Source organism: Bubalus bubalis, chromosome 15, assembly GCF_019923935.1.
Source record: "Bubalus bubalis isolate 160015118507 breed Murrah chromosome 15, NDDB_SH_1, whole genome shotgun sequence".
NCBI classification, from domain to species: domain Eukaryota; kingdom Metazoa; phylum Chordata; class Mammalia; order Artiodactyla; family Bovidae; genus Bubalus; species Bubalus bubalis.
The window spans coordinates 4,502,379-4,517,894 of record NC_059171.1 but is presented as its reverse complement, the minus strand read 5'-3'; the positions used below and the strand labels follow the sequence as shown (position 1 = coordinate 4,517,894).

The 15,516-nt window shown below is 40.1% G+C and overlaps 1 protein-coding gene across 6 annotated transcripts in view; it reads right to left on the bottom strand.

Annotated features, from left to right (window-relative positions):
• RALYL (RALY RNA binding protein like) overlaps positions 1-15,516 on the bottom strand; it is an 829,045-nt gene that overhangs the window by 67,945 nt on the left and 745,584 nt on the right. The window lies entirely within an intron of this gene.

Here is a 15,516-nt window from a genome sequence, read left to right as displayed (position 1 = left end):
CTTTAATGCTAGAGAACTCTCTCCAACTTGCTGGACTTTTGCTACTTTCTTTTATTAAAAATTGCAGCAGTGGGTTGAACATGCCTCTTTTTAAGCCCTGCGGCTGGAAGGAAAGGAAATTCACTGAAGTTCCCACTGATATTTTCTAGAGTAGTGGTTCCTCTTCGAGGTTTTGGGTGTTTAGTGGGACTAACTAAAAAATGGGATTAACACAAGTAAGGATGTTAAAAATAACAACAGACATTCTACTATCAATGATAATAACAATTATTTTATAAAGTGATAGACTTAAGAAAAAGTCAGTTTCCTATTTAAGGACAATCGTTTCAATGAAAAATGCTTATGTTTATGAAAAATTCACTGCCTTGTTCTTAATTTCTCATTTCTCTGAGAACTACTGGAAACTCTGTCATGAACCCTCAGTAATAAGATCAAAGATTTTTAAAACTATAACTCTAGAAGAGCTATACTTGTCTATGAGCTTTCATTAAGTGAGTTTTTGGGTACCCATGCCTCAAGTGGAGAGATGTGCCTCAATATCTGGGGTGAGGATTTTGATGTTAGTCTACTATCCATCTCTTTCACTTTTCCTTTCAAGTTTATAATAATCTTGGTTGGATATTCCTGAAGAAATTGAGTGTTTGAGTCTTTAGTCTTCCTGAATTTTTGTAAGTAATAAAAAACTGAATGCAGCATATGTTTGCTTGAAACAGAGCTATCTGTCAACTAAGGCATATAATATAAGCCGTATGATAAAGTATGCATCAATATATGTTAATTGCTCACCAGACTTTCTCCAATATAAACATGAAAAAAACATTTTCTATTATAAAATAAGAATAGTTCCATAACAAGCAAATTTTTATTTATGATATAAAGTAGTTTGCAAAATAAAAACTGCAAGAATAAGTGACCCTGTAGAGAGTTTCTATTAGGAAGAACCAGATTGAAAGGAGAACATAGTTTAAAATAGAGAATTACTCCTACGTCAATTATTTCCAAGACATCAAAGTGCCATTGTTGAATCTCAACTAAATTTGAAAATCATCATCTGTCATAATTGCAAATTGACTCTGCTTTGAAGAATGATTTTAATTTCCTTTGATGGAAGCATGTCATGTAGTTTTACTTAAATCTATCAAACGTGATAGAAACTATTTTGTCTTAAAACATTAGATGTTGGGCTAAGAGAAATAGGACTGTGGCTGGAGATTAATAGAATATATATTTTCAGTAAGTGGGGTCAATTCCTCAGCCCAGAAATGAGGTTGACTATCTCCTTAAAAAAGACATAAACAAATAAATCACTAATATCCCACTTAATAGAATGTCTTTTAAGATTGGAGTGATATTACTACAAAATTTGGGATTACTTAGTCAAGGTGATTCAAGCTTAGATAAAACTAATGATGTAACCTGTCTTCTCCTCCCTGTTCCTACCAGGGAATTCTGAATCAGCCTTGAGCCCTGTGCAAATGGCCCAGCTCCACCCTTGGGATGGTAAGCAGCAGATGCTCATTACAGTCCTGCAAATTAGAGCCTAGACAATCTTGGCTGCTTCTTGAGCGATTGGGAAAGCTGTTGGCTTCGTGCCCTTCAGGGCTCTTCTCAGGAGAAGGCTGCCCGATCACCTAGCCTGCAGTCCTGGAGCTTCCTCTTTCAGTAGGGTTATCTGTAGGTGGGGTCTGGGTCTGGGCTGCTGTATCTGGTTTCCACATGATGCTCCTGAGACAAGCCATCTCTGTGTCCAATATGCATTTGTCTGTAATCTTTTCTGCCTTGTTCTACTTTGGGAGGTGGGGCTCTTGTTAAGAATGTTTCTACTGAACCTGGGATTAAGCGCCTGCTTGTTTTTACTTACTCTGCCAAAATAGATGTATATTTCACAACTATAGATTTCCAAACTTAGAGTTTTAAAAATTTTGCAACTTAGATGTTGGACATTTTTTGAAAACTTAAAGTCAGTTCAGAATTGAGGACAGTCTTAGGTGTAAAGCATCCCTGTCCATTTTCCTTTCTTTTCTTTTTACACCTTTCTTTTCCTATCCATTTCCATTGAACTCTTAATTGGGTTTCTGCTTTTAGTTCACACTGCCTCTTAAATAGTGAATGCAAAGTCATATATATAAAAGCCGTAAGTCCTCCTTATTGAAAACTTCCAGAATGTCCCGATTTCTATAGAAAAAAGACCAAAAGCACAAAGAAAGCTGAGCCCCAAGGAATTGATGCTTTTGAACTGTGGTGTTAGAGAAGACTCTTGAGAGTCCCTTGGACTGCAAGGAGATCCAACCAGTCCATCCTAAAGGAGATCAGCCCTGGGGTTTCTTTGGAAGGACTGATGCTAAAGTTGAAACTCCAATACTTTGGCCATCTCATGTGAAGAGTTGACTCATTGGAAAAGACCCTGATGCTGAGAGGGATTGGGGGCAGGAGGAGAAGGGGATGACAGAGGATGAGATGGTTGGATGACATCACCAACTCAATGAACATGAGTCTGAGTAAACTCCACGAGTTGGCGATAGACAGGGAGGCCTGGTGTGCTGTGGTTCATGGGGTTGCAAAGAGTCAGACATGACTGAGCAGCTGAACTGAACTGAACTCATGCACCATTCTTCAAACTGGTCTTCAGGGTCTGCTCTAAAGTATATTTCCAGGTATATATGCCATTGTTTATCAAAGCAACGTCATTTGAACAGGATAACTTAATGCTTGATCTAATAGTGTGTGCAACCAGATAGACTGATTTGCATCTATGTTTATTGGAGAGTCACTTGTAATTACTAAGATTCAGGTTCCTTATCTTTAACTTCCACCCTTTACCCTAAAGACTTGTTATAAGAATTTAATTAAACAATGTACATAAAGCACTTAACATCATGACCAGAATATCATCAAGCAAAATACATGACAGAAGCAGAAAATACCATTACTATTATTTACATACCTTTTCCAGCAGAGTCTTTCTTTTCTCTATTATGTCTATCTGCTTTTTGGAGCTTAGTTTTAATCTTACTTCCCCTATTAATTCTTGTTAGTTCAGCCCACTGGAAGGTGGATTTCTCATCTGCAATCTATTTAATAGCATTTCACATTTACTGCTAGACACCATATTCTTGTTGGGTTTTCCTTTATATATCTACTTTTCCTATTAAATTGTAAGCTTTTTGAGAATGAAGATCTAATTAGGCATTGAAGAATTTGAGGGGTCATGCTTTTCTGTGTTTAATAAGCTCCTTCTCTTCTTATAAAAAGTTCTTTGGACTTCCTTGGTAGCTCACATGGTAAAGAATCTGCCTGCAGTGTGGGAAGGTTGCATCCTGGGTTAGGAAGGTTCCCTGGAGGAGGGAATGGCAACTGACTCCAGTGTTCTTGCCTGGAGAATCCCATGGACAGAGGAGCCTGCTGGGCCATAGTCCATGTGGTCACAAAGAGTCAGACATGACTGAATGACTAACACTTTCACTTTCTTTCTCCTCTTACTGACTAATGAGACTTCGGATGCTTACTATGAGGTCCTGGGCTTTAGTGTCTGTCCCCCTTAATTAAAAAATGAAATCAACAGATTTAAGAAGAGATCCTATATCAGACTGGTACCTAATGACAATTTTTGTCTTCTATTATATAACATCCATGGAAAAGTATTTAGATTTTGGTTTAAGTTATTCAGATCTTTCATGACACAACATTTCAAAGAGAAGAAATTTTGGACAGTTGTCTGAAGTAAGGCATATTAATGGATTTACCCTTCCTAGGTTCTCTACAGCCAAACTCTTTGAATGAAAAGAGAACATCCAATTCCTTCCTTCCACTTTCTTTCCTCTCTGTCCCTACCTCTAGTTCCTTCCTTCCTGCCTGCCTTCATCTTTTTGCATTCTTAATAGAACTTGATTGCTAACTGCTAAGTCACTTCAGTCGTGTCTGACTCTGTGTGACTCCATAGATGGCAGCCTACCAGGCTCCCCCGTCCCTGGGACTCTCCAGGCAAGAACACTGGAGTAGGTTGCCATTTCCTTCTCCAATGCATGAAAGTGAAAAGTGAAAGTGAAGTTGCTTAGTCGTGTCTGACTCTTAGCGACCCCACGGACTACAGCCCACCAGGCTCCTCCATCCATGGGATTTTCCAGGCAAGAGTACTGGAGTGGGGTGCCATTGCCTTCTCCTTAATAGAACTTAGTTCAGTGTATTAAACACAGTTGTTGTTCAGTTTCCCAGTCGTTTCTGACTCTTTGTGACCCCATGGACTGCAGTGTGCCAGGCCTCTCCATCCCTCACCATCTCCCGAAGTTTGCCCAAGTTCACGTCCATTGTGTCAGTGATGCCATCTCATCCTCTGATATCTTCTTCTTCTGTCCTCAATCTTTCCCAGTATCAGAGACTTTTCCAATAAGTTGGCTGTTCACATCAGATGACCAAAATACTGGAGCTTCAGCTTCAGCATCAGTCCTTCCATTGAGTATTCAGAGTTGATTTCCGTTAGGATTGACTGGTTTGATCTCCTTGCTGTCCAGGGGACTTTCAGAAGCCTTCTCCAGCACCACAGTTTGAAGTCATCAGTTCTTTGGCATTCTGCCTGCCTTCTTTATGGTCCAGCTCTCACAACTGTACTTGACCAGTGGGAAGACCATAGACTTGACTATACGAATCTTTGTCGGGAGAGTAATGTCTCTGCTTTTCAACATACTGTCTAGGTTTGTCACAGCTTTCATGCCAAGAAGCGATCATCTTCTGATTTCATGGCTGCAGTCACTGTCCACTGTGAGTTTAAAGCCCAAGAAGAGGAAATCTGTCACTGCTTCTACATTTTCCCCCTCTACTTGCCATGAAGTAATGGGGCTGGATGCCATAATTTTAGTTTTCTTAATATTTAGCTTTAAGCCAGCTCTTTCACTTTCTTCCTTCACCCTCATCAAGACGTTCTTTAGCTCCTCTTCACTTTCTGCCATTAGAGTGGTATCATCTGCATATCTGAGGCTGTTGTTGTTTCCCCCGCCTATCTTGATTCCAGCTTGTAACTCATCCAGCCCAGCACTTCTCATGATGTGCTCAGCATATGCGTTAAACAACAGGGTGGCAGTAGACAGCCCTGCCATACTCCTTTCTCAGTCTTGAGCCAATCAGTTGTTCCATATAGGGTTCTAACTGTTGCTTCTTGACCCGCATACAGGTTTCTCAGAAGACGGGTAAGATGGTCTGGTATTTCCATCTCTTTTAGAGCTTTCCATAGTTTGTCATGATCCACACAGTCAAAGGCTTTAGCATGTAGTCAATGAAACAGAGTTGAATGCTTTTCTGGAATTCCCTAGCTATCTCTATGATCCAGTGAATGTTGGCAATTTGATCTCTGGTTCATCTTTCTTTTCTAAACTGAGCCTGGACATCTGGATGTTCTCATTTGCACAATGCTGAAGCCTAGCATGCAAAATTTTAAGCATGACATTACTAGCCTGGGAGATGAGTGCAATTGTCTGATGGTTAGCACATTCGTTAGTACTATCCTTCTTGTGAATTGGGATGAGGATTGACTTTTTCCAGACCTGTGGCCACTGTTGGGTCCTCCAGGTTTGCTGACATATTGAATGCGGCACCTTGATGGCATCATCCTTTAGGGTTCTGAATAGCTCTACTGGAATTCCATTGCATCTACTGGGTTTATTAACAGCCGTGCTTCCTAAGGCCCACTTGATTTCGCTTTCCAGAATGTCTGGCTCTGGGTGACTGATCACACCATTGTAGTAATCTAGTTCATTAGGATCGCTTTTTGTTTGTGTTTTACAAGTCTTCTGTGTATTCTTTCCATCTCTTCTTGATCTCTTCAGCGTCTACTAGGTCTCTTTCTTGTGCCCATCTTTGGGTTAATGCGGGGAGCGAGCTCCGCCCCTGGCAAAGGTCTTGAGGAAGGAGGCTTGGCATACGCAAAGGCGGGATCGAGCCTCAGGAGTCTCCCTGGAAATTCTTGAGCATCTACCCCCAAAACCAGAGTCTGCCTACTTTCTGCTTTGTGCTTTCACCTACACCTCTGACTTTACGGGGGGCTGTCCCCCACTACCTCTCTCTGAAAAAAGAGTTAGCTTACAGCTCCAGGTAATAATTCCTGGGTGTGACAGTGTTTCAACCTACAAACTCCTTTGGAAGTCCTCTAGCCTGCCTGAATAGGTTTTTTCCAGCAACATATGATTGTTCAGAGCCTCCCAACTGTGAGAGGCAGGAGATGTTCTAAACTATCTAAACACAGATTCCTTTGAGTAGTTAAAAGATTGATTAGAAATTGTATTGGTGAAGGGTTTTTCACTTGTTGGGCCAATGTTTGCTGCTAAGTCTCCATATCCCTTACCTACTGTGTCCTTGGCGGTGTATTGATTGATATAATGGGTGTATAGAAATGTAAGTAGTAGCCTCAATGTTTGTAACCTTGGACCCTTGAGTTAATTCTTTTCTTGATTGAGCCCACCTCACCTTTGCCCTATAGGAATGTAACTTTATCCAATGCTTTTTGGAGGCTGGCGCCTGACTTTAGAATAATCACCTTTAGAGAAAAATAAGTTTCTTAAAATGTTAACAGGCCTCCTGGCCAGAAGGTGATGTAAATCACCTAAACTTTTGCATATGATAAGTTTGAAAGCCTGGCTTCGATAAGGATCAGGAACTGCTGTCTTTGCATGACTCTACCCCTTCCCCCATTATCCTCTATGCACAACTTAAGGTATAAAACTACTTTGGAAAATAAAGTATGCCCTTTTTTTGTTCACCGAAATTTGGTCTCCCCATGTCATTCTTTCTTTCACCTTCTAGCTGAACTTTTCCTCTGAGGCAGGGAAGCTCGTCAAGCCTACTAATTTTGCCTGGGCTTCTAAGATCTGACTGGGGAGGCCTTAGTGTCTCCTCTCCTTCGGGAGAACAGGAGGACGCCTGCAGCCTTCGTAAGTGACGTAAATTCCCTGCTTTGGAATTTTATTCAGCCTCTTTTCTTCACTGAATTTCTTCGCTGAGCTATCCTTATTTCACCACTCTTTATATCCTTAATAAACGTTTAATTAAGCAGTTGTTTCCTGATTTTCGCCGACGCCGTCCCCGCTTCGAATTCCCTGGATCCACCGGGGCTGGACCCTGGCAGGTTAAATGTTCCTTCGATATCTCTTTTCCTGAAGCGATCTCTAGTCTTTCCCCTTCTGCTGTTTTCCTTCAGTTTTATGCACCATTCACTGAAGAAGGCCTTCTTGTCTCTCCTCACTGTTCTCTGGAACTCTGCATTTAGTTGGAAATACCTGTCCCTTTCTCCCTTGCTTTTTGCTTCTCTTTTTTCTTCATCTATTTGTAAAGCCTCCTCAGATAACCACTTTGACTTCTTGCTTTTCTTTTTCTTTAGAATGGTTTTGTTCACTGCCTTCTGTAAAATATTACGACCACTGTCCATAGTTCTTGAGGCACACTGTTTGCTAGGCCTGAGCCCTTGAATCTTTTCATGACCTTCACAGCATATTCATAGGGGATTTTATTTAAGTCGTACCTGGCTGGCCTTGTGATTTTCCCCACTTCCTTTACTTTAAGCCTGAATTTGGCTATGAGCAGCTGATGATCTGAGCTACAGTCAGAATTAGCAAATACCACAAAATCTGTAGGCATGCTTATGTATTACAGATATGGCCACTTCATGCCAACTTCAAATAGACCAACAACGTTTATTAAAAGCTTTGTGTAAGTCCTGGCAATACTTTTGGATTGACTGTCTAATGGGGGATAGACAGGCAGACAGGCAGTGCAAAAAAAAAAAAAAAAAACCAATCATGAAAATGTGCCTTTTCTCCATCAGAAGCACTGTGATGAAGGAATATGATACTAACCCATGACTTGGGCAAGACTCTTTTCCCAGTCCCACCTCTGTACTCAGACTGCATAATCTTCATCATTAAAGATGGGTTGTGGAGGATATAACACCATGAGTTATTTTTACAGACAGTAGCAGATAGCATGAGTCAGGAGTATTTCTTTTACTAAGAATAATATTTTAAATCAACTTGTTGTTATGCAATTGTTCCCTAATACAGACAAGCTGGAAGCTTGGGAAGATTAGATCTGAGTCTCTGGAGAAGAAAGTGGAAACCCACTTCCGTTTTCTCGCCTGGGAAATCCCGTGGACAGAGGAGCCTGGCAGGCTATAGTCCACGGAATCGCAAAAGAGTCAGACGGGACTTGGAGACTAAACAACAATAACAACGGAATAGAATTCTAAAGATGTAGGTCGTGGCCAACCACAGCGTGCACAGAAAAGGCAAAATGCAAGAAGCCAAAAGAACACTGAGGACACACAGTCTGTGAATATTTGAGAATGTACTTCGTGCAAGATGACTTGAAGGGCAAATCTGTAATCTAAAATGCAATGATGTTCACGGAAATAGCTATACAGTTAAGCAGAAAGCCTTAAGTATCCTAATTAGGAAGACAAATAACCGGTTTGGCTTTAGAGGACAGATGCCTCCTTTGTGCCACAGGAGGGTCCAAACCTGTTTCACGAGAATGTTATTACCCGGGTTGGATTGAAAGACAGGTAATTCTGTGAATCGCACTAATTTGTCTATAAGAGGTAGATAATGTGTTGGTAACACATTTCTTGTGATAAAGGAAAGGACTTTCACGTGGAGGTACATGAACATAAGTCCAGAAACATTTACGTGTTCAATTAAGCCAGGAGAAGAGTCGCTGAGAACTGGGAATGGCAGAACCAGGAATGGGAGACCAGATTTGCCTGGAGAACTACAATGAGGAGCTTGGATCCTCACCTGCTCAATGAGAGTAATTCTGAGTTTTGAGTGAGGCAGTGACAAAGCATTTAGTTTAGAATAATCTTGCAGTTGGTCATGCAATTAATGAGATTGGGGAAGAATACAGAGTCAGGAAAATTAATCAGTAAGAGACTATTAGAGTAGTCAAGGATTTGCTTATTAGGCCCAGACGTAGGAAAAGAACAGAAGAGGAAGAAACAGAGGCTAGAAATGTTAAATTTTACTGACTAGACCTAATGCTCACAAACTTTTATAATCCCACTCTGGAACAATTTGCTCAGTCGTGTCCAACTCTTGTGACCCCATGGACTGTAAGCTACCAGGCTTCTCTGTCTATGGGATTTTCCAGGCAAGAGTACTGGAGTGGGTTGCCATTTCCTTCTCCAACTTTCTTTCTTATTCTTTCTGGAACAATTATAACTTTTCTGGTGCTGTTAGTGGAGCACAATGAAAAAACATAAATTCTACAGTAGAACCGTTTGCCCTAACCACTAGTGCCAAAGAAGCTGAAGTTGAATGGTTCTACAAAGACCTACAAGGCCTTCTAGAATTTACACGAAAAAGATGTCCTTTTCATTATAGGTGACTGGAATGCAAAAGTAGGAAGTCAAGAGATACCTGGAGTAACAGGCAAGTTTGGCCTTGGATTTCAAAATGAAGCAGGGCAAAAGCTAACAGAGTTTTATCAAGAGAATGCACTGGTCATAGCAAATGCCCTGTTCCAACAACACAAGAGACAACTCTCCACATGGACATCACCAGGTGGTCAATACTGAAATCAGACTGACTATTTTCTTTGCAGCTGAAGATGGAGAAGCTCTATACAGGCAGCAAAAACAAGACTGGAAGCTGACTGTGGCTCAGAGTTTGAACTCCTTATTGAAAATTTATGCTTAAATTGAAGAGAGTAGAGAAAACCACTAGACCATTTAGATATGACCCAAATCATATCCTTTACGATTATACAGTGGAAATGACAAACAGATTCAAGGGACTAGATCTGATAGACAGAGCGCCCGAAGAACTACGGACGGAGGTTTGTGGCTTTATACAGGAGGGGATGATCAAAACCATCTCCCAAAAAAGAAATGCAAAAAGGTGAAATGGCTGTCTGAGGAGGCCTTTCAGACAGCTGAGAAAAGAGGAGAAGTGAAAGTAAAGGAGAAAAGGAAAGATATACCCATATGAACGCAGCATCCCAAAGAACAGTAAGGAGATAAGAAAGGCTTCCTAAGTGAAAAATTCAAACAAATAGAGGAAAACAATAGAATGGGAAAGACTCGAGATCTCTTCAAGAAAATTAGAGATACCAAAGGAAAATTTCATTCAAAGATGGGCACAATAAAGGACAGAAATGGTATGGACCTAATAGAAGCAGAAGATATTAAGAAGAGGTGGCAAGAATACAAGAAGAACTATACAAAAACATCTTCATGACCTGGACAACCACGATGGTCTGACCACTCACCTAGAGCCAGACATCCTGAAATGTGAAGTCACATGGGCCTTAGGAAGCATCACTACAAACAAAGCTAGTGGAGGTGATGGAATTCCAGTTAAGCTATTTCAAATCCTAAAAGATGATGCTGTGAAAGTGTTGCACTCAATATGCCAGCAAACTTGGAAAACTCAGCAGTGTCCACAGAACTGGAAAAGGTCAGTTTTCATTCCAATGTTAAAGAAGGGCAAAGCCAAAGAATGTTCAAACTACCACATAATTAAATTCATTTCAGGTCAGCAAAGTAATGCTCAAAATTCTCCAAGCTAGGCTTCAACAGTACATGAACCAAGAATTTGCAGATGTTCAAGCTGGTTTTAGGAAAGGCAGAGGAACCAAAAATCAAATTGCCAACATCCATTGGATCATAGAAAAAGCAAGAGAATTTCAGAAAAAGACATCTACTTCAGCTTCATTGACTACGCTAAAGCCTTTAACTGTGGATGACAACAAACTGTGGAAAATTCTTAGAGATGGGAATACCAGATCACCTGACCTGCCTCCTGAGAAACCTGCATGCAGGTCAAGAAGCAACAGTTAGAACTGGACGTGGAACAACACATTGGTTCCAAATTGGGAAAGGAGTACGTCAAGACTGTATACTGTCACCCTGCTTATTTAACTTATATGCAGAGTACATCATGAGAAACACTGGACTAGAAGAAGCACAAGCTGGAATCAAGATTGCTGGCAGAAATAGCAATAACCTCAGATATGCAGATGACACCACCTTAGAAAGTGAAGAAGCACTAAAGAGCCTCTTGATGAAAGTGGAAGAGAAGAGTGAAAAAGTTGGCTTAAAACTCAACTTTCAAATGAAGATTATGGCATCCGGTCTCATCACTTCATGGCAAATAGATGGGGAAACAATGGAAACAGTGACAGACTTTATTTTCTTGGGCTCCAAAATCACTGCAGATTACTGCAGCCATGAATTTAAGACACTTGCTCCTTGGAAGAAAAACAATGACAAACCTAGACAGCATATTAGAAATCAGAGACATTACTTTGCTGACAAAGGTCTGTAGTCAGAGCTACAGTTTTTCCAGTAGTCATGTATGAATGCGAGAGTGGACCATAAAGAAGGCTGAACACTGAAGAATTGATGCTTTTGAACTGTGATGCTGGAGAAGACTCTTGAGAGTCTCATGTATAGCAAGGAGATCAAACCAGTCCATCCTAAAGAAATCAATCCCGAGTTAGAAGAACTGATGCTGAAGCTCCAATACTTTGGCCACCTGAAGCAAAGAGCTGTCTCATTAGAAAAGACCCTGATGCTGAAAGATTGAAGACAGGAGGAGAAGGGGACGACAGAGGATGAGATCATTGGATGGCATCACTGCTGCAATGGACATGAGTTTGAGCAAGCTCCGGGAGTTGGTGATGGACAGGGAGGCCTGCGTACTGCAGTCCATGGGGTCGCAAAGAGTTGGACACGACTGAGCAATGGAACAAGGACAACAACAGTAGAACTGAGAAAACCATTTCAAATGCTCAAAGGCTATGTTGATATAAAGATTTTATCGAACATTTTATTTTCTTTCTTTTCTGCCTGCATTTTAAAATCTGGTTATGTTAAATGAGCCACATTAAAGCCTAGCAGAAAAGCCAAGCACAGATGCTTACAAATGTATTTATTTATTTTAAGCACACAGTAATTGTTTTGGTTTGGCTGCTGTGTATCTAAATATCAGGTGGGGATTTTAGTAAGGACTTATTACTCTGTGTAAATAAAGTGTTCATCAGTGTCCAGACTGTGAAGCCATGTGTGTCTGAGAAATTCAATGTGTTTACCAGGATGAGCCAAGTAAAAAATATCCAAGAAGCTGATTATCAAAAGGTAAAGAGCTGAAGTGTATGCTGAGATCTCCGCATTTAGCTTATGTTTTATACGCACATAACCCTGTGTTATGTGATGAATTCTGCATCCACCTCAAATTTCATATATGAGTGTTCTAGCCCCAGTGCCATCCGCAGGGTGAGTCTATTTAGACACAGGGCAGTTTAGGAGGTAATCAAGTTAAAAGGAGGTCACCGGACCAGGAGGCCCTAATCCCATATGACTAGAACCCTAGTAAATACACATACAGAAGGCCGAAGACGTGGAGACTCAGGGAGAAGACGGCCACCAGCATGCCAAGGAGAGGCGGTACCCAGACGCTCCCCTCAGGCCCTTCGAAGGAACCAACATGACCGACACCTGGGTCTCCAACTCCCAGCCTCCTGAGCTCTGAGGAAATCGATTCCTGTTCCCTAAGCCGCCCAGTGTGTGGTGCTTTGTTACAGCAGCCTCAGCACGTGAACACAACCATCACATACGTTTCTTAAACTCCTAATATCATTTTGCTCAGACAGCATCTTTCTGAGAGTCTTTCCCCTCAGCCCTGGATAAAATTTCAATCCTTCAGCATTCTCCACAGTGTTTCACTCTCCTGTTAACCGTTCTTTATCTTTTGTTTTGGTTAATCATAATATCCTTGGCTTCTTAACTGAGACCGCTAGTGATAGATCTTTGCTTCGGACAGTAATAATAACAACATTATTATTACTAAGGCTTATAATTAAGACTTTCATCATGGGGGACACTATTCTAAGAGCACTGCACAGGTTAACTCATTTAATCCTCACACAAACTTTATGGAAGCGGTGGGGAGATTACCATTCCCATGTTATAGGTGAGGAAACTAAGGCACAGCAAACCAAGAGCCTTCCCCCGAGGCACACAGCTCAAAAACGGCAGAGCCATGGCTGGATTCAAGTTACAGCAGTTTCATGCCCCACCCTCTTCCCTGCTGCACTCTGCTGTGCCAGAACTACCAACAGAGACAGTAACCCCCCGCCCCCTTCACTCGCTGTTTAACGAGACTTGCCTGAGAGTGTTATATGCATCAGTCATTTAATTCCCACGACAAAGTGTTATATATAAAGTATTATTTCCATTTTACAGATAGAAAATAAATAGAAGCACACATGGATTCGAGGATTTCCTCACGGCCACAGTATTAGTGTGTTGTGCAACGCGAATTCCATCCCAGACTATCTAAGAATAAGGCCTTTGCTCTTCTCCACTCAGGGAAACGGAAGTCTCTCGCACTTTCTTTCCAAACCCACCTATCCTAGGCTCAATTCAGTATTCTCAATACTATTAAGACTTCTCTAACCCTGCTGGCCAAATATTTGAAAGCATAATAAATACCTTGGCCAAAATAATGGATGGAAAGGGATATTTAGTGATACTTTGCTGGATATTAACATTTGTTTCCCTGATTGATGCTTCAACTCTATACTAAAATCATATGGATTTGGGGGGAAAAACCAACACAATACTTCCCTAGTGTTGAGGATAAGTTCTCAACTACTACTTCTTAAATTTAATTGAACTGCCTTTAATTGCCCTTTAGGTGCTTCAAGGATCTTATGTCACTGAAAACTGCACCAGCAGAACTCCAAAGGCACAACAGCTTATTGGGATTTCTCTTGCTAGACCCTAGGATTTAAATTAATTACTTAAAGAGATTTATTTAATATTATATTTTTTTCAGAAGGCTGATTTTTTTTCTACTAAGAACATCTGCCAAAGCTCATAGATGTTTATGTCTTCTCTTTTATGAAGTGTTTAATAGCAACATCACATCTTTATTTTATGATTTCATGATGTGGAATGGGACAAGCTGGTTATAGTTTTAGCTCAAGTTGATTTGAAAAAGGACAGAAATACCTAGTGGTGATATAATTTTTTAAAAGAGCAATCCATTTAAAAAGCTTATCAGTATTCAACCTTGGAAAATTACAGCACTAATATATTTTCTTTATATAGTTTTTCTCCTCAGTAGAATTAAACATTATTAAAAATTTTGAAATAAGAAATGACAAATTGCCTAAGCTATAACATTAATTTCTTCCTCTAAACTTAAACCAAGTCATTTAGTACTGGGAAATAGCTATTAATAAAAGAGCAAAATATATACCTCAGTAAATAGTCATTCACTTAAGCAAATATTAACATAGTGTATTTCACACTTCACTGAAGTTTTTTCATGTGTGATTTGAATTTTAAAATTATTGTTCCCACAGACCAGGCTAATTGTAAAAGTACTATCAAATAATTAATATTTGTATTCACTCACTTTCATATATAATATAGTCTGCTAATATACTTTTAGAGAGAATATGCAATTGTGAGTCTAGTTAATCTTGCCAATTAATTATATACAAATCTCGTTTAGATTCATGTTTCACTATAATAACACTAAACTACAGTTTTTGCGAATTGAATCTTTAAATATATAGAACTGTGTGAAACATGCACAGAATTGATCAGTCTGTTGCCTTTAAATATTAATAATTTTATTTAAATTAGCATATTTGAGAATTAATACATCTATAATAAATTTCAAATAATTATTTTACTCAAAGGTCTTTACAGAAAGCTAGTTTGAATTATGTTCTCAAGTAGCTGACTTTGGAAATTTGTGTTTCTGCAAACGTCCTTTCATTACTGATTTATTCCAATGTAAGAAAAAAGTCATTAGATTTTTCAGTACTTGGGGATTTCTGAGAGATAGAAACACGCTATGCCTGGATGACTCTACCCCCAGAATATAATATTAAATTAAATAATAAAGTAAAATAAACTGTGGCTGCCATGGAAATGGGAGGCACATCCACATACACCTATAAGACCTCATATCCTCTGAAAAAAGGCATGAGATTGGAGTATGTGCACATGCAGGGGCAAGGAAAGACACTAAGTTTATAGATGTTCAGGAAAGGGCTAACTTGCCTCTCCTGGAAGACGGGAAAGAATGTTAACGTTCCCTGAGTGTGTTGGGCAAGAAGAGAGGAGTCCATTATAAATTCTCTTAGAGTGATGAGGACTATACCTAACACCTTGCAACGTACAGTCTGGGAGAGTCTGAGAGTCCCATCGACACTAAAGGTATTCCCTGTGGGAAGAGGCACTGTTGAGTGGACAGTTAGCTCAGTGTATACTTGGAAGGAAAGTTATGACCAACCTAGATAGCATATTCAAAAGCAGAGACATTACTTTGCCAACAAAGGTCCGTCTAGTCAAGGCTATGGTTTTTCCAGTGGTCATGTATGGATGTGAGAGTTGGACTGTGAAGAAAGCTGAATGCCAAAGAATTGATGCTTTTGAACTGTGGTGCTGGAGAAGATTCTTGCAAGTCCCTTGGACTGCAAAGAGATCCAACCAGTCCATCCTAAAGGAGATCAGTCCTG